Below are 23977 nucleotides of genomic sequence, written 5' to 3'. Positions count from 1 at the left end.
AGCCCTTTAAAAACTGAATCGCGCTCCCGCTACCGCGGGAAGCGTTTGCAGCGAGGAGGAGGCGGCGTCCCGTGTTGTCAGGGCAGGAGCCCTTTAAAAACTGAATCGCGCTCCCCAGTGAGGAGGAGGCGCCGTCCCGTGTTGTCAGGGCAGGAGCCCTTTAAAAACTGAATCGTGCTCCCACTACCGCGGGAAGCGCTTGCAGCGAGGAGGAGGCGGCGTCCCGTGTTGTCAGGGCAGGAGCCCTTTAAAACTAAATCGCGCTCCCCAGTGAGGAGGAGGCGGCGTCCCGTGTTGTCAGGGCAGAAGCCCTTTAAAACTGAATTGCGCTCCCACTACCGCGGGTGGGGCCCGGGCAAAGCCCGGGCCAAGGGCGGGCCTGTCATCGCCCGTAAGAGGCTGGGCTGGGCTGGGCCACCCCTCTTTCATCTCCAGTGGTGGGTGACTATATCCACTAATATTTGGAGTATATTTCGGAGTTATTTTTGTTTTTTTTAAATAGTTTTAATTTCTTATTTATTAGTCTGTTTTGTCTGTTGTTTTGTTGCTGAAACTTTTTAAAAATGGGCAGGAAAAGAGGATCAATAACTGGTCCATTGGGGGGTGGTGGTGGTGGTAGTAGACAGGGAAATAGCACTACCACCACATTGGATTCCTTCCTTGCAAGAGCTGTCGGGGTTGTAACAAAGGAAACTGATTTGGCAGAGAGGAGGTTATCTATGGAACTGAAGGACTGGCGTCAGGCCCCAATAGATAATGGTCCCGTGAGGTCGTGGATGTGGAGGTGGCTTATCTGGGGGGGGACCAAGGTACTGTTATGGCTGCTGCTGAGCCTGCTCAGACTGAGCCAACAGAGACATTAGAGGGTTCTTGTGGCCAAGGCCCCTACAGAAGAAGCAAAAGACTTTTACTATCCTCTCCCCCAGCCTGCTCCATGGATAAATGTAGCCCTCCCCCCGGGAAAAAAAAGGTCTTAAAGAAATTGATGCCCAAAACGAAAACACCTCTCTTGGGACTCCCTAAGGATACGAGTAGTGACCCTGCACCTTGCCAGCATCTGGGTTGTGATGTTACTATTTTATTGTCAAAACTTCGCAAAATAATCCAGGAGATTGTATCCCCCGTTGTGGCAAAACTATCGGCCATAGAAAAAGCAGTTTCTCTGATATCTGTGCAAGGTAGTCAAGGGAGGCACTGTGTAGGTGGATATGTGGCCACGACCACGCAATCCCATCCCAGTGAGGAGTTGTTCCTGCCGGAGGAAGCTGCGGGGTCGCTGGGGCCTCTGGGGAAAACATCTCAGTTATCGGATAATCCTGGAAATCCTGGAAATTCTGGGGGGCAGGGCGCTCGTGTTGAGATTGCTCCGGCTGCACCGACTCCTCTGCCAAGGGTAGATAGGACTGCCAACAGGCCTAGTTGTTGTAGGCAGCCTGATCCTGATTCTGTGGCAGTTGGGGGGGTCGGCCAACAGCTAGTTGGGAACGAACATTTTAATCCATCAACGACCAGGCCTTCATTGGCCCGTATGGATCTCCCCCCAGCTTGTGCCCCTTACGTGGTGGTGTTGATGAATGTACCTGCTCTTGCTCCTGGGGCAACCGAGTCTGCGGCCCATCTCATGAATAAGGCTGGATATTAGCTGAGTAAGAACTGTGATTTTTCATGTAAGGATTTCAAGGATATTCTGTTTGCCAGAAGAATTGGCTGGGTTGGGCCCAAAAATAAGGTGGGGAATGAAGATTGTATTATCATAAACGTTAGATATCCTGCCCTGACTCAAAGGCTCCTCTCTACTTATCATCCTGCTGTCTTTAGAGCTGGTACAATAGGTGTGGTCCCTCTGGGTTATTTTTATGACCACATGCGACTGAGTGCTGGGGTGTCTCTTGGCTTTGGTAGGAATCCCCCCCCCCTGGGTCAAAATAGCCTGCAGGCAACTAGCAGAAGAACTGTTACCAACAGTAATTTATCCTTGGAAGGGGTGGACTGACTATGCGCCGAGACCCTGGCTATACGGGAAGAGGTGCCCCCACAGTGTAATCTTATTTCATGGAATATTGCGGGCTATGATGCTAAGTTATCTGATCAGGCGTGGATTAGGTGTGTGGCTAACTATGATGTCATCATGCTTCAGGAAACCTGGTCAGAGGGGTTGTCTGTGTGGGACGGGTATGAAAGATTTGCAATTCCAGCTGTGCAGGCTCTTGGTGGCCGCTCGAAAGGTGGCCTGGTTACCCTAATTCGCCTCTCTAAGATAGTGGGTGCTTTTCAAATTAACTGCAACCACCAAGGTATATTACTGGTATGGGTTATTTTTTCCAATAACTTTAATATTTAACTGGTAAACTTCTATAATGCTGTATGGGCTGCCAAATTGGAGCCCTGTTCTCCGTTCTTCAGGTTTTGAAATATAGAATGGAGGAGGTGGGGCTAGAATTCTGTGCTATTGTCTCTGGAGATTTTAATGCTAAGTTGGGAAGGCTCAGTACTGCGATTAATCCCTTTATCTGGGGCTGCGAGGATTATTTAGAGGATGGTCTGCAGGACTCGAGAGGCAGGGTTCTAATTAAGGAACTCAGGAAGATGGGCCTTCTGAATTTCTGTGATATTGAAGCAGTAGGCACTCACCAACTCCCAACCTATGTGGGAAGAGGATTTGGATCCACTATTGATTATATTTTTGTGTCTCCACCTATGAAAGACCTGGTGATTGGGGGTGAGGTGCTAGGGGAGTGTTTCAGTGATTATAATTCCCTTATAGTGTCCTTTAAACTCCCTGGGGCTCTACGTAAATTAGGACGAGGTAGGCCTGTAGCAGTGGAGATAAAGGACCAAGGTAGGCGGCTTGGGTGGAAGCAAATGGATCCCCAAAAAGTTGTAGGAAGGGTGGTGGGGGAAAATTTACATTTATTTATGGATACACTCTTGACAGAGGCCCCTAATCCCAAGGCTGTTATGGATGCAATAACAGTAGTCAATGCAGCAGTGAGAGACTGCCTTTTTTCAATAGGCAGCCACCCCAGAAAACGTAAATGTGGTTGGTATGATAAGGCCTGCTATGATGCAAGGGCAAACCTGAAGATGGCCACTAAGAAACATCCTAGAGATTGGGTCCTCGTAAATGAAGCTAGAATGAAGTATAAAAGGGTCCTGAGGGATAGCAAGCTAAAACAAAAAGATAAAGCCTGGGAAGAGCTACAGCGTGCCATAGCTCTGAAGGATCCTGGTTTGTTCTGGAAGGTGGTGAATAGAGGTTCCTTTGGAACAGAAACATCTGAGGGCCTTGGCTGTAACATCGCCCCGGAGGCCTGGGTAACTCACTTTTGTAGAATTTTTTAGGGTACTCCCCTAAGAAATAACCGGGAGAATGAGTATGATATGGCTCCCAATTTAGCAATTAGGTTTTCGCTCCAGGAGGTTATGGACGCGATACAGAGTAGTGCGGGTAGTAAAGCTCCGGGCCCGGATTCGATCCCTATGGACTTGTATAAAGCTAACCCTCAGTTATGGGTACCTATTCTCTTAAATGTCCTCAATGCAGCAGTCACTGTGGGCATTCCTGCTTCTTGGAGACTGGCATGTATTGTCCCAGTGTTTAAAAAGGGCGATCGAAATGATCCTAAGTCTTATCGCCCTATTTCTCTCCTGGACTCTTCCGCGAAAATTTTGGGATGGATTATTTTAAGGCATCTGGAGGCCTGGATGATAGGAAATGATATTTTAAGCCAGGACCAGTATGGTTTTAGGGAAGGCCTCGGTACGCGAGAACAATGTCTCAACCTACTGATGATGATTGGTAAATACACGCAGGCCAGGAAAGGTACCCTCTATCTTGCTTTTATGGACCTCAGTTGTGCCTTTGATAAGGTGAACCGGTCCATTTTATGGGAGAGGTTAAATCAGTTAGGGTTGGATCCTAATATTGTAGAGCTGCTCCGATATCTCCATTCTGGGACGATTGCAAATGTGAGGGTGGTGCCTAATGGGGAATGCTCAGAGGCTTTTAATCTTTCCAGGGGTGTTCACCAGGGGTGTGTTTTGGCTCCTATTTTGTTCCTCCTATATACAAATGGACTGTCTGATTTTTTGATGGATCATTGTAGGGATGTCCCAAAGGTGAATGGTATTGATATCCCTGTGCTGATGTATGTGGATGATGCGGTCCTTATGTTCCGCACTATGAAGGGCCTCCGGGAAATAGTTAGAGCTTATGTCTCCTTTATGTCAGCTTTGGGATTAGAGGTCAATTTTAAGAAATCACATTTTATGGTTTGTGGAAGACCCCTAAGCAGGGTGGGGGAGCTAAGGGTGGAGGACCAAATTATCAGCAGGGTCCATGAGTTTCCATACTTAGGAGTCATTTTTGATGAGAAAGGATCTTGGAAACCCTGTATTGCCAGAAGGGGTGTGCTTTTTCATGCAACAGTTGGTGCGACTTTTGACTTTGCTGTAAGGGTAGGTAGTAAACCTATCAAGCCTTTGCTTGAAATCTATAGGCGGAAATGCCTCCCTGTCCTGCTGTATGGTGCAGCACTTTGGGGATATAGGGATACCCGGGCTCTTATGGTAGAAGAAAATTGGTTCTGTAGAAGGCTTTTGGGAGTTGGACAAAACATCCCTGGTTTTTGCCTTCATCTGGAACTGGATCTTGAGTTTGTGCAGGACACCATCCAGTTGGCTCCCCTTCTCCTATGGATCTCAATCTGGAGTAATGAACATGCCACTCTTAACAAGGATATCTTAAGGGATTGTTTGGCTTGCGATAATGCAAAGAATATTCCCTGGTTGACGCACATAAGGAAGATGGCTCATGATCTGGGGCGGCCTGAATTGTTTGACTACCCTGAGGGCCTGACTAGTTGTGATAAAAAATGGGCTAAGGACAATTTTTTGAGAATCCAGGAGACCATGAGGGAGTGGGAGGCCTTAGGGAAAAAATTGATCAGGGATTTTATAATGTTGAAGATGTGGGTGGGTCCTGAGCGCTATCTCTTAGAGATAAAGGATGTGAGGGAAAGGTCTCTTATAACTCGATTCCGCTTGGGGATCATTAGAAGTAATTTGTGTTTCCTGCTAGGTCAGTATGGGGAAAAATCTATTAGACCTTGACCCTGTGATGAGGTGTCCCAACAGACCCTTTCCCATTTTACATTGTTTTGTGTTTTTTATGCACCGTTTAGAACTCGATTTCTATTACCTCTCCTAAGGCCCAAGGGTTTCGTGCAATATCGTCCTGCTTTTATGTGGTTGCAAATGGCCTCAGATGTATTGGTGTGGAAGGGCCTGGGATCATTCCTGAAGGGAGCTATCACTTGGCGCAAAAATGTAGAGTTTTTAGAATGATGTCTTCTTTTTTTTAATTTAAATTATTGTTTTCTATGTATGAGGTTTTATATGTTTATATTTTGATGAGTGTTTCTACTAAATATGGTTTTATTGTTATATTAACAACTGTATTTTATTTGCTGTAATGGATGAATTTTTTCATACCGAATAAAAGTCTGTCTAACAAGTTATAAATCAGCATGCAACAATGTGTATAATAAGTAGCACCAACCTGTCACAAAGTCAATATACGGTAATTATTATCACTGCTATATCTTTTAGAAATATCAAGCCATGTTTCAAAGTACCACATTTGAATACAGCAGTATCAGCCATAAAAGGATAGGGGGTCATATGAAGGCAAACAAAAGCAAGAGAGCAAAACAAAATGGCATTTAAATATTTACACATAAAGCATGAGTATCTTCATTGACCAGCACGTTATGATAAAGGCACATTTCGTTTTACAATGAATCAGTAATAGCAAGTGGTAGATAAATGCTGTGTTCACTCATCAAGGTCCTAGATAATAATAGATGACACCTAAATTGGCAACTGTTGTGTATCAGTCTGTGAATGAGAAACATAAACTCCTATAGGACCAAAAGACCATTGTAATTGTAGTCTATTCCCAGGATCAATATACAGCAATGATTACAAGAGCAAACTGAAATCAAGTCAGAAGACGAACTCCATATATTGTATTAATGTATAATAAGTGCACTTGTAATCATCATTTCCTCCACATTGGTTTCAGGACAGTCTTCTCTTCTTTTAACGAATAAGAGACTTTTTTGAAGAAGTACATCTTAAAATTCACTCAGTCAGCCTAGCCAACACAGTTCCATATGTCATCAGAACGTCATCATGGCTATTTATACTGATCCCAGCTGTGGACAGTATATAAATAAAGAAATAACAGAATCATGACCAATTTTTCCTGACACAAAAGTCACTACTCAAATTTCCCAAACTGGATGGTTGGCTGACCCATATGGGATTGGAAATGTTCATCTCCTAAGGACTTAGTCACAGGGGTTTAGAATTATTGAATGAAATTGAAACCGGAGGCACAATCGAACCAACAGAAAACCAAAATATTTTTGTGAAATTCTCCACTGAACTTTTAATCTGTTGGGACTTTTTGGGATATGTTGGCGACTTTTAGAAGTGAGGAGGAATCCGCCATGATTCTGCTGTCCCTTTAATATGAGAAACCTGATTCACCCAGGGCCTGATTTGGGGTTGTGCAATTGCCAGAGGTTCTATGATAGCAAACGAACCCTCCTGTGCATAACAGCACAACAGACTGACAACCAGATACGGAACACAGTTTAAATTCATACAAAGTACATTCCTCACAGAGGCAATGGGATCTTGATTGGAACAGTATACAAAACAGTTGATGTTCATTTGATTAGTCTTTATTACCGATTTTCTAAAAGTATTCTCATCATTGTAGTTCGACAATTTTACCTCAGCAGTGTTTGTCTACAGTTATATTCTGGACAATGTAATGCAAAAATCATTAACATGTTTCACTGTTGTTGGAGTTTTGTTTGTAGCTTCCACCCAGTAAATTATCAGGTTTTTGGGGTAAGCCATTAAATAACTAGATACCTCTTATTATGTGAATAATGTATCTGCATTTTACGAAAGAAAAAGATTGACCTGCTCTCTGATAAGCTAGAGCTAGACACTGATTGTCGGTTAAGTCCTGTATCGGACAGCAAATCAGCCCTGACTTAAACGAGTCTCCCCTTTGGAGGAGTATTAGACCAGAAGGCAACAGTGGATAAACGTTTGACATTGCATAGGATAAAACATTTACGTCTTCTGAACTCACTGTAATAATGTTAGCATTTATGTTGTTTTTAACATTACTGTGTTTTGCAGGGGCACGAAATACATGTATTAGATAGTCCTTCATTGTGAACTCCTGTATCTCAAGCAATAGCGCATCCTACCTGTTAGTTGCTGCTTGAGTGTGGGAAGTTCTCTGCCCTCAATTTGAAGCTGTTCACTCTGTCATATTCATACTTGATTATTTGTGTCTGCTGGAGTCCAAATAGACTCGTTGTTAAAAGGCCTATATTTGTGGAGTTGCTTCGTGGCGACTAACGTGGTGATGCTGGCAGGATGCTGAAATCCACTTCATACTAATTAACGGCAGCTCATGTATACTCAAAGAGCAAACAGCGGCAGCAAACCAAAAACAAGCGCTACTGCACTTATTCACTCTGGACACAAGAGTCAAGTAGGGTTTGGGGCTCTACCAAGACCTCAACAGGGGACCTCCACACAGCTGTACGTCTTAGACCCAAGTTATTTACAGGGTTGTTTGACACAACCACGCCTGTCTAAACAACGCATGCTTGAACAACACAGTTGGAACCACAACTGCGCCTTTACCACGCATGCCTTTCCAATGAATATTGTTGTAAAAGCATACGTGGTGAAGAAATATGTACTGTAAATTCGCCCTAACACCAGACACCCCTGCCCTGCAATACACCCTGCCTCTGCCCTTAAAAATACCCTGACCCCTGCCCTAAACCCTAAATCCCAAAAACTACCCCAAACCCGACCTTAAAACTACTCCAACCCCCCACCCTGAGCCCTAAAACCCCCAAAATGACCTCCACGGACAAACTGACGTTAAAGCTACCTCAACCACCCCTCCCCTCTGAGCCCTAAATCCCATAAACTACCACAACCCCCCACTTTAAGCCCTAAAACCACCCACTCAGTCCTAAAAACAACCCCCTCACCAAACTACCCCGAGCCTCCCACCCTGAGCCCTAAATCAACACCCCTGCGCTGCAATCCGCCCCGCCCCAGCCCTTAAACTACCTGACCCCCAACCCTAAGTTCTAAATCAAAAGAATTACCCTGAACCCCACCCTGAGCCCTAAGACCACCACTTACCCTTAAACCCCCCCTCCAAAAACTACCCCAATCCCCGTCCTGAGCCCTAAATGAAAATATTTAGCCCAACTCTCTCCAACCACCCCCATCCTGGGCCCAAAAACCAACCCTTCCCCTAAAAACAATCCCCCACCCCAAACCCGTCCCCAGCCCCATTCCATAGGAAGAACAGCAATTTAGAAGAGCGTTAAGAATAACATATTAATCTTGTTTAAAATATATCTCATGCATGCACTGAATATTTTAAGAAAATGGTTTGAACTATCAGCTCATTACAAGCCAACAAGCCTCCATAATAGTACCAATCAAAGCATGTGACTGTCACATTAATTATTGTCTGGGTAGTGTCAATCCCTTAAAGTCTTACACATACATTTATGAACCACTGGTAAATAATGTATACCTTAAAGTGAATATTTTTTAAAGAGCGACATTCACCTTTATTTTAAGAATATAACACAGTATATCATAATATCTAAACAAGCTACTAGCAGTCATGATATGTCACACTTACTGTAAACCCATTTTCTTTCCATCACAATTTCTTTATTAAAAAAATCAATAAAGTGCAGGTAAAATCATGAAGTGCAGGTAAAATGAATCCACAGTTCACTTACTTAGTGGAACGTGCCATTTAGCAATCATATCCTTTATTCATTTTTTTCCACAATAAGTAGGATCAGTCGACTTTGTAACAGTGATTTTTTTTTAAATCTCAATTTCTCAGTTCCTCACAACAGAAGAATGAGAACAGTAGCCGTAATATCTAGCATTGGTAATAGTAGCAGCATTGACTTTGCATGTATACACGTTTACAGTAATGTTAAATCTGCTTCCCTGTGCACAAGACATTATTCCTTCTGCCCATGTGTGTTTGAATGCTTTCCCTGAACCGTGTGAGCTATTTTACAACCTCCGTAAGTGTTTGACACTAGTGTCACTATTCTTGTTGGCGATGGGAACATGCAGCTGGCGACTAACTAAAAGACACCTATGAGCACTGCAAACATGAGAGCTAAAGGCTGGCCTTGAGGAAAAAGTCTGAAAAGGGTCTAAGGAGTAAGGAAGCAGTGCATGAAAAAAGAGTATAATTAAGGGTTTTTTACGTAAAATTGTAAATGTATATAGAGGAACCTGAGGTTTACCAAGAGTCATACAATTAGGGCAACCAAACTGCTTCATACTATCAGTGATGATGAATATCGACTCAGCATTTGCATTTATTTATAAAATGCACTACTGTCACTCAGAAAGGGTATCTTGGCACTATGCCAGAGGGGCCAATATATGGCGGACGCACAACGCTAGTGCTCTGTCACTCAGTCCGCAAAATCGCCCAACATCGTGGCTGGGGGTCTTGAGCAGTGGCCGCCGAGGCTGTCTAGTGCCCCTATACAATTGCCTTCTGCCTACTTGGCCCCTGCAGGCCCGCCGCCGAATCTCGCTCATGGACCACCTGACCTGGGCCCGACCGCAGATGCTTCGGCCGGCAGCCCCGTGCCGGGCACACAGGTATCGCCCTTCGCGGCCATCTGGGCCGAGGCATCACCATCACTCACAGAAATCCAGACCTGCCGGGAGGCGGATATGGCAGGGCCTGAGTGATGACACGGCTCGGGGGAGACGCTTGCAGGGGAGCCCAGCGTTGCATCGCTGTCACGGATCACTGCCTACCTTCGCTGCATCCTGGATCACGACACAGCAACCTTACTGCGTCCTTCAGGTGGAGCCAGCCCCAGGTGACTTTCGGCATATGCCCACACAGAGGTGAGTGGCGCAGGGCCACAGCGCTCCTCGGAAGTCTGCCTGCACTGTTGCCTGAAGTGCAGCACCCCTTAATTATTGGCCATTTCCCTGGCGAATGCTGCCGGATGCCACTCCACTGACGCTGCCAGTGGCGTCAAGTGACTCCCTCAACACAACTGCTGACACTGCCTATCCTCGTTCGTGGCACATAATATTCTCAGGAGGCCCCGGGAATGATTGTGGAGTTTAGTGCCTGGCGATTGTACAGAAGGCCTCAGCTCACTCACTTGCCCTCACCTTGGGCGATCCCACACGGGAGTCGAGGGGAAACCAGCCATGACTTCGCACACAGGGCCCCTGGTGATCTGAAGCTGCCCTTGCTTGGACTTTGCCTTCACCTCCTTCATCTGTACTCTGCTTGCTTGGGCCCTGGGCAGGCACCTCTTTTGCTCACCAGTGACTTCTCTCCCCCACCCGGCTGGACAATGAGCCAACCCTAGAGCCTTAGGTCACCCTCTGCCTTAGCACCCGAAATCCAGGTGGCGGACAAGACAAACGTGCTGTTTCCAGACTACACCAGGGCAGTGCAACGCCAGTGCTCCTCATTTCTGGAGGTCAATCATCGTATACCCGCTGCTGTTTCTGACCCTTCTTAAGATCAGGATGAATGGTACTTCCTCGTTCTTCACAGACCTTAACCCCTTCGCTGCCAGGCCTTTTCCCCCTCCTGTGGCAAGTATTTTTTTGGCTATTTGGGGCAGTTCGCGCTTAGGCCCTCATAACTTTTTGTTCACATAAGCTACCCATGCCAAATTTGCGTCCTTTTTTTCCAACATCCTAGGGATTCTAGAGGTACCCAGACTTTGTGGGTTCCCCTGAAGGAGACCAAGAAATTAGCCAAAATACAGTGAAAATTTAGTTTTTTTAAACAAAATGGGAAAAAAGGGCTGCAGAAGGCAGCTCGTGTTTTTTCCCCTGAAAATGGCATCAACAAAGGGTTTGCGGTGGCAAGATCACCATCTTCCCAGCTTTCAGGAACAGGCAGACTTGAATTGGAAAACCCAATTTTTCAAAACAATTTTTACATTTTACTGGGACATACCCCATTTTTACTATTTTTTGTGCTTTCAGCCTCTTTCCAGTTAGTGACCAAAATGGGTGAGAAACCAATGCTGGATCCCAGAAAGCTAAACATTTCTGAAAAGTAGCCAAAATTCTGAATTCAGCAAGGGGTCATTTGTGTACATCCTACAAGTGTTTCCTACAGAAAATAACAGCTGAAATAAAAAAATATTGAAATTGAGGTAAAAAAACAGCCATTTTTCTCCACGTTTTACTCTGTAACTTTTTCCTGCGATGTCAGATTTTTGAAAGCAATATACCGTTACGTCAGCGGGACTCTTCTGGTTGCGGGGATATATAGGGCTTGTAGGTTCATCAAGAACTCTAGGTACCCAGAGCCAATAAATGAGCTGCACCTTGCAATGGGTTTTTATTCTATACCGGGTATACAGCAATTCACTTGCTGAAATATAAAAAGTGAAAAATAGGTATCAAGAAAACCTTTGTATTTCCAAAATGGCCACAAGATAAGGTGTTGAGAAGCAGTGGTTATTTGCACATCTCTGAATTCCGGGGTGCCCATACTAGCATGTGAACTACAGGGCATTTCTCAAATAGACGTCTTTTGTACACACTGCCTTACATTTGGAAGGAAAAATGTAGAGAAAGACAAGGGGCAAAAACACTTGTTTTTCTATTCTGTGTTCCCCCAAGCCTCCCGATAAAAATGGTACCTCACTTGTGTGGGTAGGCCTAGTGCCCACGAAAGGAAATGGCCCAAAACACAAAGTGGACACATCAAATTTTTTCGCAGAAAACAGAGGTGTTTTTACAAAGTGCCTACCTGTGGATTTTGGCCTCTGGCTCAGCCGGCCCCTGGGGAAACCAAGCAAACCAGCGCATTTGTGAAAACTAGACACCTAGGGGAATCCAGGATGGGGTGACTTGTGGGGCTCTGACCAGGTTCTGTTACCCAGAATCCTTTGCAAACCTCACAATTTGCCCAAAAAATCACTTTTTCCTCTCATTTCGGTGACAGAAAGTTCTGGAATCTGAGAGGAGCCACACATTTCCTTCCACCCAGCGTTCCCCCAAGTCTCCCGATAAAAATGGTACCTCACTTGTGTGGGTAGGCCTAGGGCCCACGAAAGGAAATGGCCCAAAACACAACGTGGACACATCACATTTTTTCACAGAAAACAGAGGTGTTTTTTACAAAGTGCCTCCCTGCGGATTTAAGCCTCTAGCTCAGCCGGCACCTGGGGAAACCTAGCAAACCAGCCCATTTTTCAAAACCAGACACCTAGGGGAATCCAAGATGGGGTGACTTGTGGGGCTCTGACCAGGTTCTGTTACCCAGAATCCTTTGCAAACCTCAGAATTTGACCAAAAAAACACTTTTTCCTCTAATTTCGGTGACAGAAAGTTCTGGAATCTGAGAGGAGCCACAAATTTCCTTCCACCCAGCGTTCCCCCAAGTCTCCCGATACAAATGGTACTTCACTTGTGTGGGTAGGCCTAGGGCCCACGAAAGGAAATAGCCCAAAACACAACGTGGACACATCAAATTTTTTCACAGAAAACAGAGGTGTTTTTTACAAAGTGCCTACCTGTGGATTTTAGCCTCTAGCTCAGCCGGCACCTGTGGAAACCTAGCAAACCAGCCCATTTTTCAAAACTAGACACCTAGGGGAATCCAAGATGGGGTGACTTGTGGGGCTCTGACCAGGTTCTGTTACCCAGAATCCTTTGCAAACCTCAAAATTTGACCAAAAAAACACTTTTTCCTCTTATTTCGGTGACAGAAAGTTCTGGAATCTGAGAGGAGCCACAAATTTCCTTCCACCCAGCGTTCCCCCAAGACTCCTGATAACAATGGTACCTCACTTGTGTGGGTAGGCCTAGCGCCCACGAAAGGAAATGCCCCAAAACACTATCTGGACACATCAAAATTATCAAATACAAAACGACCTGTTTTTGCAGGGGGGCACCTGAGTTTTTGGTCCTGGGCTCAGCAGCCGTCTAGGGAAACCTACCAAACCCAGACATTTCTGAAAACTAGACACCTGAGGTAGTCCAGTGAGGTGTGACTTGCGTAGATCCCCCAATGTTTTCTTATATAGAATCCTCAGCAAACCTCAAATTTAGCTAAAAAATCTCATTTTTCCCACATTTCTGTGTGGGATCACCGCACTGGGACACATTTCATACCACCCAATGTTCCCCTCAGTCTCCCGGTAAAAATGATACCTCATTTGTGTAGGTGGGCCTCTTGTGCTTGTGGTAGGGAAGAACCAAAAACATGTCGATATTGAGGGAGAACAAAGGGGGTCCAAAAGGGCAGTTTGCAAAAAAACATTTTTAGGATGACAAGTGCAGCAGAATTTTTATCAGTATAGATGAGACAATGCTGGGTGGTAGGAATTTTGTGGATTCCTGCAGATTCCGGAAGGTTCCATCACAAAAACATGGGAAAAATGTGTGATTTCCAGCAAAGTTGGAGGTTTGCAGGAGATTGTGGGTACAAAAATGGTGCTGGGTGCATGTGAAACACACCACCGTGGAATCACCCAGATGTTTAGTTTTCAGATGTGTCTAGGTCTTGTGGATTTTTCCACATGGCAGCGTCCCAAAGTCTATAAAGTGCAGCCCTCACCATTCCAAGTGGGACGATTTTGAAAGTAAGCCAAGTTCTCATGGCCCAAATGTAAAACTAAAACCTCAAATAATCAAATGCCTTCTTGCTTGCTGTGGGATAAGATGTTTTAGAGTGCGGGGGAGAGCTGAAAGACTGTTACCCCCTTCAGTTGAGGTGGGGGCGTTACCAGGCCCATACTGGTTGGTAGCCACCACCCCAATATTTTTTGTTTTTTAAAAAATTCCCTGGCATCTAGTAGACTTTCTGCCCCCCTGGGGTGTGGATCAGGGGTAATTGCCCCATCTGCCCACTGGTGGGCAGAACAACTTTGGCCCCATTTATTTGGGGTGGGGGTATGGCCATACCCCCACCCTCTTATTTTTTAAACGGGGGCAGATATGGCCAACAGTAATGTGCCCCCATGGGGAGTGACCCTCACCCAAGGGGCTGCCCCCCTAAAGAAAACACACGCATACACACACACCAATCCCTGGTGCCTAAGTTGTTTCTGCCCCCATGGGGGCAGATTGACTTAACATAAATCGGCCGATCTGCCCCCGGGGGGGCAGAAATGGCCTAAAATAAATTTGCCACCCAACCCCCCGGAGAGCGGCCCTTGCCTACGGGATCGCTCCTCTTGCGTGACAATGGCGCAAAAAAAAAAAGATCCCCGGTGCCTAGTTGTTTCTGCCCCCCTTGGGGGCAGATTGACCTAAAATCGGCGAATCTGCCGCCAAGGGGGGCAGAACTGGTCTAAATACAATTTGCCCCACAGGGGAGCAACCCTTGCCTAATGGGTTGCTCCCCATCTCTAAAAAAACAAACAAAAAAAAAAAAACACATAAAAAAATTGCCCTGGCGCCTAGAGGTTTCTGCCCCCCCCCCCCCGGGGGCAGATCGGCCTATTAACAATAGGCCAATCTGCCCCAAGGGGGGGCAGAAATGGCCTAAAATAAATTTGCCCCCTCCCCCCCACTCCTCCGGGGAGCGACCCTTGCCTACGGGGTCGCTCCCCTTGCGTGACACTGGCGCAAAAAAATAAATCCCCGGTGCCTAGTGATGTCAGCCCCCCTTGGGGGCAGATCGGCCTAATTAAAATAGGCTGATCTGCCCCCCAGGGGGGCAGAAATGGCCTAAAATAAATTTGCCCCCCAGGGGAGCGACCCTTGCCTAAGGGGTCGCTCCCCTTGCGTGAAATTCACGGAAAAAAAACTCCCTGGTGTCTCGTGGATTCTGTCCCCCTTGGGGGCGGATCGGCCTCATAAAAATAGGCCAATCTGCCCCCAAGGGGATCAGAAATGGCCTAAATATGATTTGCCCCCTAGGGAAGCGACCCTTGCCTAAGGGATCGCTCCCCACCTCTACAAAAAAACAACAAAAAAAAAATATATCCCTGGTGCCTAGAGGTTTCTGCCCCTCCTGGGGGCAGAAAAGGCCTTAAAAAAAAAATCCTCCCCTGGGAGTGACCCTTGCCCAAGGGGTCGCTCCCTCATTCCAGTTTCCTTTTTTGAAAGAAATCCCTGGTGTCTAGTGGGCATTTCAAAAGCCGGATTGGTTTACAATCCGGCTTTTGAAATGCTCAGAGAGACTTCAAAGGGAAGGAAATTCATTGCCTTCCCTTTGAAGCCTCTCCGGCCTCCTCCACGTGATCGGAAGAGAAATGCTTTGCATTGATCATGGGACGAGGCCTCTGTGATTGTCAGCGCGCGATCGCGTGCTGACGTCACGGGAGGGGGGCAGGGGTGGAAGGGCTAGCGCTCCCTCTGGGCTCTGTGCCCAGGACGTAATGGTTACGTCCTGGGCACAGGAGCACTGTGCCTCAGGACGTAACCATTACGTCCTGGGCACAGAAGGGGTTATAGACGCCTGGGATTGGGCAGAAAAACACCATGGCGGACCCTTGTCAGGACAGTCTGGGCCCCCTCAGGGCCCACCTGGACTACCGCCTCGGGCCTGGGCCAGATCACGTAAGGAGGTGCCTCCCCCTCACTCCTCTACTGCAAAACCCACAAACCTTGAGCAAATCAGATCACCAGAGGCAGGTTCTGCAAGCAGCGGCTCATCCTGGCACCGCTACAGGAGCCACAGATGGTGAGAAGGGCCCTCACACCTTCTCCTCCGAGGACATATCCTTCTCATCCGAAGATTCTCACAGAGACCCACAGAATCCTCAACTTCAGTGGTGACCACTCAAACCAAAGGCACTCATTTGAAAGATTTTTTTCCTTACCTCTTTCTCCCCTTGTGGAGGATCTTCATTTTTGAATATTAACCACCTGCTTTTTATGTTGTTTACCATTATTTTAAGATGTGAGAGAGCCACATCTAGCTAGTGGCCATTACCATATATCACCTGAGGCCCCTCCCTCATACCCCGCATGAGCCAGGGCCAGAGACCTCTGCCGGCATTAACCAGGTCTATCATGCCTCTACCGTACCATCACAGGGCATGAGGACCCCTCTCTCTATCTTTGGTCCTGGCCACACATCCTCGTTACACTAGAGTTCTTTAAATAATATATGGTTAGGGCCTGTTGTGGTGAGCTCAACAAGTTGTCTCTTTTCTCGTTTTCCTTTAAGTTTTAACCACCCTGCACTACCACCTCCTTCCTTTCCTTAATATGCCTCACCCTGGCAGGTGGGCTTGCTATGGTCTACACTACACAATCTCAGCAATATGATAAAGTGGCATAATTCTGGGAAGTCCCGCTCCACCTACATTGCCCCTTTTTTTCTCCACATCACCATGGCCCCCGACTGATATCCACTTCCTCACTCTAAATGTTCAGGGAATGCGCACTGCTAGGAAGCGCTATGAGGTCTATTCATACATTATACGATAAAAGGCGCAGATTATCCAATTGCAGAAGACACAGATCACAGCAGGGAGCTGGATCACCTGTGCAAGTGTCGAAGGGGTCTTATCTGCGCTACTACTTAATCTGCATTCAAGTGAGACGTTTTGGTGTGGGTTTGCCCGAGAGTCCCATTCCAGGAAACCAATTCCACTGTAGATAAGGAGGGTCTTTTTGTGCTACTTAAGGGTACTCTTACCGGCCGACCTCTACTCTTCAGGAGCATATACACCCCCCACATACAACAGGGGACCTTCTGGGACACCCTATCTGCCACCCATGCTCATAGAACCACACTACCCTGGGTACGGGGTGGGGAACTACAAGTGGGTGCTCGACCTCACTCTGGACAGATCCTATCCCCCACTGCCCTGCTCTCGTTCGCACACACAGACTGACCGATTCCGAAACTGGGCGTGCCACTAGTCACTCACAGATGCATAGCAGTCCCAAAACCATGGGTCTCTACTCTATTTCTTTTAATCTATACTCCATAAATTGTAGGTACAACTCCTTTGCTTCACCCCTTGGTGCCCCTTGTCCAACACTTGGGTTACCTGGGTCACGTGATCACAGATCACAACGCCCATATCATGAAGCTCAGATGGGTAACCATACGCCCTCCCACTCCTACATGTAAGCTACTGCATGACTGCTTGGAGGACCTGGTGTTCCGTGCAAAGAAGGGAGACAACATTCGTCTTTACTTCTCCAAAAACCACACCAGAACCTTCACCAGGAAGCTGGAGTGGGATGCCTTTAAAGTTGTGACGAGAGGGATCTGTATTCAACAGATAGTGGGGGTCCGTAGAATCCTGGACAGAGAAATCGTGGCCACAGAGGAAACTTTGGCTAAACTGAGTAAGGCAGCGGACAATGACCCCGTCTGTCACCCCCATTTAGCAGGAGCAAAAACTTCTCATGTAGCCCTCCTAGACTGCCTTTGCTGATATAATTTTACAGCCCATGCAGACAAAGTTCATAGGAAGGGTGACAAATGTGGCAGAATCTTGGCCTGGCTGGCCAGACAGGAATCCCTGAATTGCCTCATCACCGAAGTGACTACTCTTACTGGAGTTACCGATAATATGCAAAACGAGATCTTGCAGGCCATCTATGATTATTATTCTTCCATCTACCAGGCCCCATTAGATGCTTTAATGGACCATTCCTTAGTCTTTTCTGGCGGATATTCCACTCCCAAACATCTCATGCTGAGGGGGACAAGAGTGGGGCATACCACTCACAGAGAGGACACACATGGTGTCCTTATATGTGGATAATCTGCTACTCTACCTGTCTGATATCACAGCTGACCTCAGGCTGATCCACCATATCCTCACCAGCTACCCCTCAGCTGCTGGCCTTCACGTTTACTGGACGAAATTGGCCATTTATCCACTCTGACCAGCCCCTCCAGGAAACTTTTCTCAACGAAGTTTGCCTTAACTGGCACGCTCAAGCTACCCGCGACCTTGGAGTATACCTATACCATGATCCTCAAGAATCTCCGTAAGGCCTTGGCGGGAATCAAAGCCCAGGTACACTTCTGGCAGTCCCTTCCCCTAGCCCCAGGTAAAATCACCTTGGCGAAGATGATCATCTTACCCTCCCTCCTGTACTATTTCACTAATCTCCCAATCATTCCCCCAAGCTCCTTCTTCAAGGAACTTGACACTCTCCTCTGTATGCTTATATGGGGCTCCTAATGCCGCAGAGTCGCCCACACAAAAACACAGGTACCAGTCGCCCAGGGAGGCCTTGGTGCCCCCTCCTACTTCCTAGCCACACAGCTTCAATGGCTGTCCCAGGGATAGTGGGACGTTATCTGGGCAAAGCCTGCACCCAAATGGGCCCTGTACAAGTGAACCTGATCCTGGGTTTTCTTCTCCAAAAGACTCTGCCCACACCCTTCTTAACCCCTACACGTGTACAGTGGTTCAGACCTGTATGTCCCGGATCCTGAATGGGTCTGCTGTACACTCCACTGTTACCCCTGATCAGCCGTCCCAACGCCCCAGGCTTCTACACTGCCAGCGACCTGAGGGTCTAGACTAACTGCTCGGTGCTAACGGAGGGCGATCTCTTCTCCAAAGGCCAATTCCTTTCCTTTAACCAATTGGTAAAGGAGCGTGGCCTTCTGTCAGGACACTTCCTTCTCCATAGACAACTTAGTTTAACTTGCCAAATGCTGTGGTGTATCTCAAGGAAGAACCTACCACACACCCTGTCCTACAGATTATCCAAGAAAGGGGAGACATTTTATCACATGGCTACAGAAAGCCATCTGCAGCTTGACAGTCAACCTAGCCACAACTGGGAGGATGACTTTTGGAGGGTACATCATGATAAGTAATGGGATCAGGCACTTGAATTACCCGGATAGGTCTCCCGAAACTCCTGCTTTAAAAACATACAATTCTTCATACTCCATAGGGAATACTTAATTCCAGCTCAACTAAATTGTTACTTTCCCAAAACACAGATCGGCTGCCCCCATTGCCACACCCCACACGCTAACCTGACACACATGTTGTGGACTTGACCCACTCTACAAAGCTACTGGTACTCAGTTCATACCGCCTTACGTGTGGTCAACGAACTACCCAATATCTATACATGGGAAGCATGCTCCCTAGGTATCTTCAAACGCACGAAGTACCAAAAAGTGCACACCCGCTTTGCAGATCTGGCCCTCCTGCTTGCTTAGCTCACGCTCTGCCCTGGGTGGCTGCATGGTACGGCGAGATATGTAAATGGGACACAGCAGAAGAGAATGCCCTCCGTTATTAGGAGGCGCATCACCTGTGCAGGCGGCCTATCTCCTCTCAATAGGCCACCTTCCTCACACACTTAAAACAGGAGGTAACACCCAATGACCTTCCCCCTATGATTACAACAAACCACCTCCAGACACATCGAGACCACTCCTTCGGCAGTGGGATTCTCCACCATTACCCACCCACACAACTCTTATCGCCCACACCCACAGTTATTGCGACCAACTTTTTTCCACCCACCTGCCTCCACCATTCCACTGGTCTTATACTTACCACTTTATATGCAACACTTGGTCCTCTCTGCTGCCCGCCCCTTACTCCAGTTCACTGTCTCTTCCCAGTTACACATATGTGATGACTTACTATTATTCTTGCCCAAATATATGATGTGGATGCTGCTGATCTTTGATGCTCTTACGCGCCCATTGTCCCTGTTAAACTACCTAACACATGTATACGATTATATTAGCCCCATCTCCTGCTTGACATCATATTCATCTGCTCCTTTTTGTCACATGCTATGATTGTTTAATTGTGAAAAACAAATAAAAGTATTTTAAAAAAAATCTTGGCACTAGGTATGACAAATGTTGTTGATTGCCTACTGGCAAAAGAAGTGTTGAAGGAATAGGAGATGGAAATGCAAGGTCTTAGATTCCCTGAGGAAGGCAAATTGCTCCTTTAATCTTTGAGTTGATGTAAATGGGTTGAGAGGTCGTTGCTGTGCTTGGCTCAAAACAAGAGAAAGAGTGATCGACTATCTGTTCTTGATTTTGGGAAGATTAAGAAGTAGGGCAGTAGAACTGCTAGGAATGTAAGGGATAAAGCAATTTTGAAAATTAAATAGACAAGTACAGTAGAAGGCACATTGAATCAACAAACACGTTTGAAAATGATGGGCTTTGTGACCTGTGGCCAAATGTGGGTCGACAGCAAAGGGGAAGGGTATGTGCACATCGGTCAATCCAAATATTATCCATGCAGCTGTGTTTTGAATCCCCTGTAGTATAATTAAAGATAAGGTAGATGGACCTAAGTAGCGAGAACTGCAATAGTTCAGGTCGTATAAGATTATGGCCTGAACCACAACTTGACTAGTGAAGTAGAGATAACTGCAGTAGTTCAGGAGAAATAAGATCATGGACTGGACCACAACTTCACTAGTGAAGTATAGAAGAAAAGGAATAATTTCATGTACTGTATTTTGTTTGTTTATTTCTATTCAATTGGAGGTTAAAGTTACAATCAATCACAATCATCTTGCATCTTCACAGGAAATCTAGCAGTGACAAATAGGCAAATTAATTGTTCATGAATAAGATACAATTACAACCAATACAACACATATAAATTCCCTCCAGAATACTTTGAAAGTCTTATTAACACCTCTTCCTGCCACGCATGTCTTTTCCCTATTTCACACTTTTTTCCATTGTACTAATCCATTCAGAACAAGCATTGGCAAAGCGATTAGGCCTCACCTATGCAAGAGCTATTGGTTTTGCCAATGTGGCTTAGCCATGCTGTACACCAGCAGGCTGCTGTTCAGGATGGCAAAAAGTTAATGGCATAGAGAAGAGTAGAGTTGAGCAACAAAGAGTGGAGTGTCGTAAAGTGGAGTGGAGTGTCATAAAGATAAATGTCATGGAGTGGAGTAGAGAGGAGGGGCATTGACTGGAGAGACAAAGAGTGGAATAAAGTGTTGTAGAGTGAAATGGCGTAGAGTAGAGTGGGGTGCCATAGATTGGAGTGGCAGAGAGTGACCTATAATGAAGTGGCATAGAGTGGAGTGGGGTATAGGGGAGGAGAGGAGAGATTAGAGTGTAGAGCAGTAGAGTGGAGTAGAATGTTGAAGAGTGGAGTAGAGTGGCATAGAGTGGAGTGGCGTAAGGTGAGGTGGCTTAGGGTTCTACAGTCTAGGGGCGTAGAGTGGAATAAAGTGTTGTATAGTGGAGTAAAGTGTCGGAGTAGAGTGGCGTGGAGTGGAGTAAAGTGCCTTAGAGTGTCGTAGAGTGGAGTAGATTGGTACAGAGTGTTGTGGATTGGCATAGAGTGGAGTAGAGTAGCCCAGAGTAAACAAGCATAGAGTGGTATAGAGTGGAGTGGAGTGACAGGTTGTGTCATGGAGTGTCGTAGAGTGGAGAGCCATAGACTGGAGGGGCATACTGTGGAGTGGTGCAGAGTGAGGTGGCATAGTGTTGAGTATGCATAGTGTGGTAGTGCACTGTCACTGCAGACAATGCATTTTTAATTGAAATGACCATTACATTTTCACATACAGTTTTATTGATAAACTATATAGCACACATATGTTAATGTATAGAAACGGCATCACTTAATGTACTGATTGGTTTTGACTGTATTAAAATATTTGTTTCCACACTTGTGAATTACAATTCATTTGATTCCGATAGTTCTGGAATATTTACACAGTTCATTTACAGGTATTTACATTTTGTTGTGTTCTAGAAATAAACGTTTTTTTTCCAGTACCCAGCAAGATTGTCACATACATCCTCTCACTTTGAAGTCAGAGAAGAGAAAGTAAACTCAAAGCTCACTCGAAAAACAGCCTGACTTAGACCTCTGTCTCAGAACCCAAAGCAAATGTGACACGATTAGAACAAAATTGAGATTTTCCTAGCCTTGGTGTCAGAAAGGCTAGATTTTATTAAAGACACGGAGGCGAGTATTATGCTTTAACTTTTCTCACTTTATTGAATAGCAGCCAAGAACTACTAATCCCAGAAACCCTGGGAAAAAAACTACAACTACATATCACAATGGGCTAACCAATCACACAACGGGCCCCCTAATAACCATCTTGACTGAGAGCACCAAGTCCTCTTTTCTTGTGAAACTCAGTTAAAAGAATAATCCGAAAAGAACCAAAAAATTCCATAAAGAGTCAAAAGGACAAAGAGGAAGTCCTTGCATAAATCCTTAAAGAATGGATAAGAAGCTGCAGGAGAACAGGAGGATCCATATGAAGGTCCCGGAACAGTCGAAAGACGATCAGCCGGAAGCTGAGGTATTGGCTGGAGTAGAGGCCACTGCTAAATAGAACAGGGAGGGTTAAAAGAGGAGGGATAATACTCGCCTCCATGTCTTTAATAAAATCTAGCCTTTCTGACACCAAGGCTAGGAAAATCTAAATTTTATTACAAGACCGGAGGCTCATATTATGCCTGTTTAGAGCAATGCAATAACAGTTTGTAAAGGGTGATCAACAGGTTAACAATAGAAGGTTCTAAATGTACTAACATTTGACTAATCTGCAGATTGAGGATTTCATGTAAACTAGCTCCAGCCCAAAAGGCATGAGAAGCCGTAGCTCCTCTAACGGAATGGGCACCATAAGAAGTGGTAGGAACTCCAGCCAGGGACATAAGCCACTTCACCCAACGAGCCAAAGTGGGGGTTGAAACAGGTTTATGGGGTTTCTGAAAAGAAATAAGTAACTGAGATGAGGAAGGAACCCTGAGATCTACAGTTCGTGAAACATACGTTTTTAAGCAATTACCCACACACACTTTAGGTTGAGAGGGAAAAAGGGATAAAGGACAGAAGACAAATTGGTCTTAGTATGTCTAAAGACATTAAAATACACAGCTAAAGCGGAAAAATGAAAGGAGGAAACATCCAGAGCCTTGACATCTGAAACACGTTTGATAGATACTAAACAGAGGAGCATGGTCAATTTAGCAGACAAATGTTTCAAGGATAGACCAGCATTGTCAGGCCATGAGATAAGAAGATGAAGGACGGAGTTTACATCCCACATGGTATTGTATTTGGGAGTTGGAGGTTTAGAAAAACGTACTCCTTTTAAAAGACAGCAAACCAAGGAGTGTACCCCTACGGGTCTACCATCCACCCTGACGTGTTCTGCAGAGATTTCAGATCTGTAGGTATTTACAGTACGGTATGCCTTACCTTGAGAAGCTAGGGAATCTAGGAAATTTACCACTAAGGTAACGTCTGCTGAAACGGGATTGGAATTCCTGTCTACCCATACTGACCAAGTGGAGCAGTAGACTCATGAAGTACCCGAAGCCCATGATTGCTGGATGAACTGGACAGCTTCCTACGAAATTCCTGGGTTTCTCCAGGAATCCCCGAAATTCTCCAAGCTTTGAGATACAGGGAGCCTTGCAATATGAGATTGTGGGGAAGACCTTGAGGGTTCAAGAGAAGATCGGGGAAGGGAGGAATCAGGACTGGAAGATCTGAAGAGAGTTCCAACAGAGTCGGATACCAAGGTTGAGACTGCCAAAATGGAGTGAGGAGAACTAGAGAAGAACGTTGTCTGCGGGAGTGTGCCAGGACTCGAGCGATAAAAAGGAATGGGGGAAAGGCGTACAGGAGAGTAGGAGGCCAAACTTGAAGGAAAGCATTGGTAACCAAGGCTAAAGGATCTGGTTTCCAACTGAAGAAAGTTGGAAGTTGAGAGTTGAGCCTTGAGGCAAAAAGGTCTATGGACATGGTTCCGAAGATAGAAGAAAGGAGTTTGAATACGGAAGGGTTAAGATGCCAGTCGCTTGAATCTTGGGAATATCTTGAGAACCAGTCGGCCACTACATTCAGATTGTCCGGATGATATTCTGCCTTGACTGAAATGTTTTTGTGGAGGCAAAACT

General features: G+C 46.0%; 1 protein-coding gene across 4 annotated transcripts in view; it reads right to left on the bottom strand.

Moving 5' to 3' along the window:
- Window positions 1–23977, bottom strand: part of LOC138298826 (zinc finger protein OZF-like) — a 206471-nt gene that overhangs the window by 2115 nt on the left and 180379 nt on the right. The window lies entirely within an intron of this gene.

The sequence above is a fragment of the Pleurodeles waltl genome, chromosome 1_2 (genome assembly GCF_031143425.1).
Source record: "Pleurodeles waltl isolate 20211129_DDA chromosome 1_2, aPleWal1.hap1.20221129, whole genome shotgun sequence".
Lineage (NCBI taxonomy): Eukaryota > Metazoa > Chordata > Amphibia > Caudata > Salamandridae > Pleurodeles > Pleurodeles waltl.
This window is presented reverse-complemented; position numbering and strand designations above follow the sequence as displayed.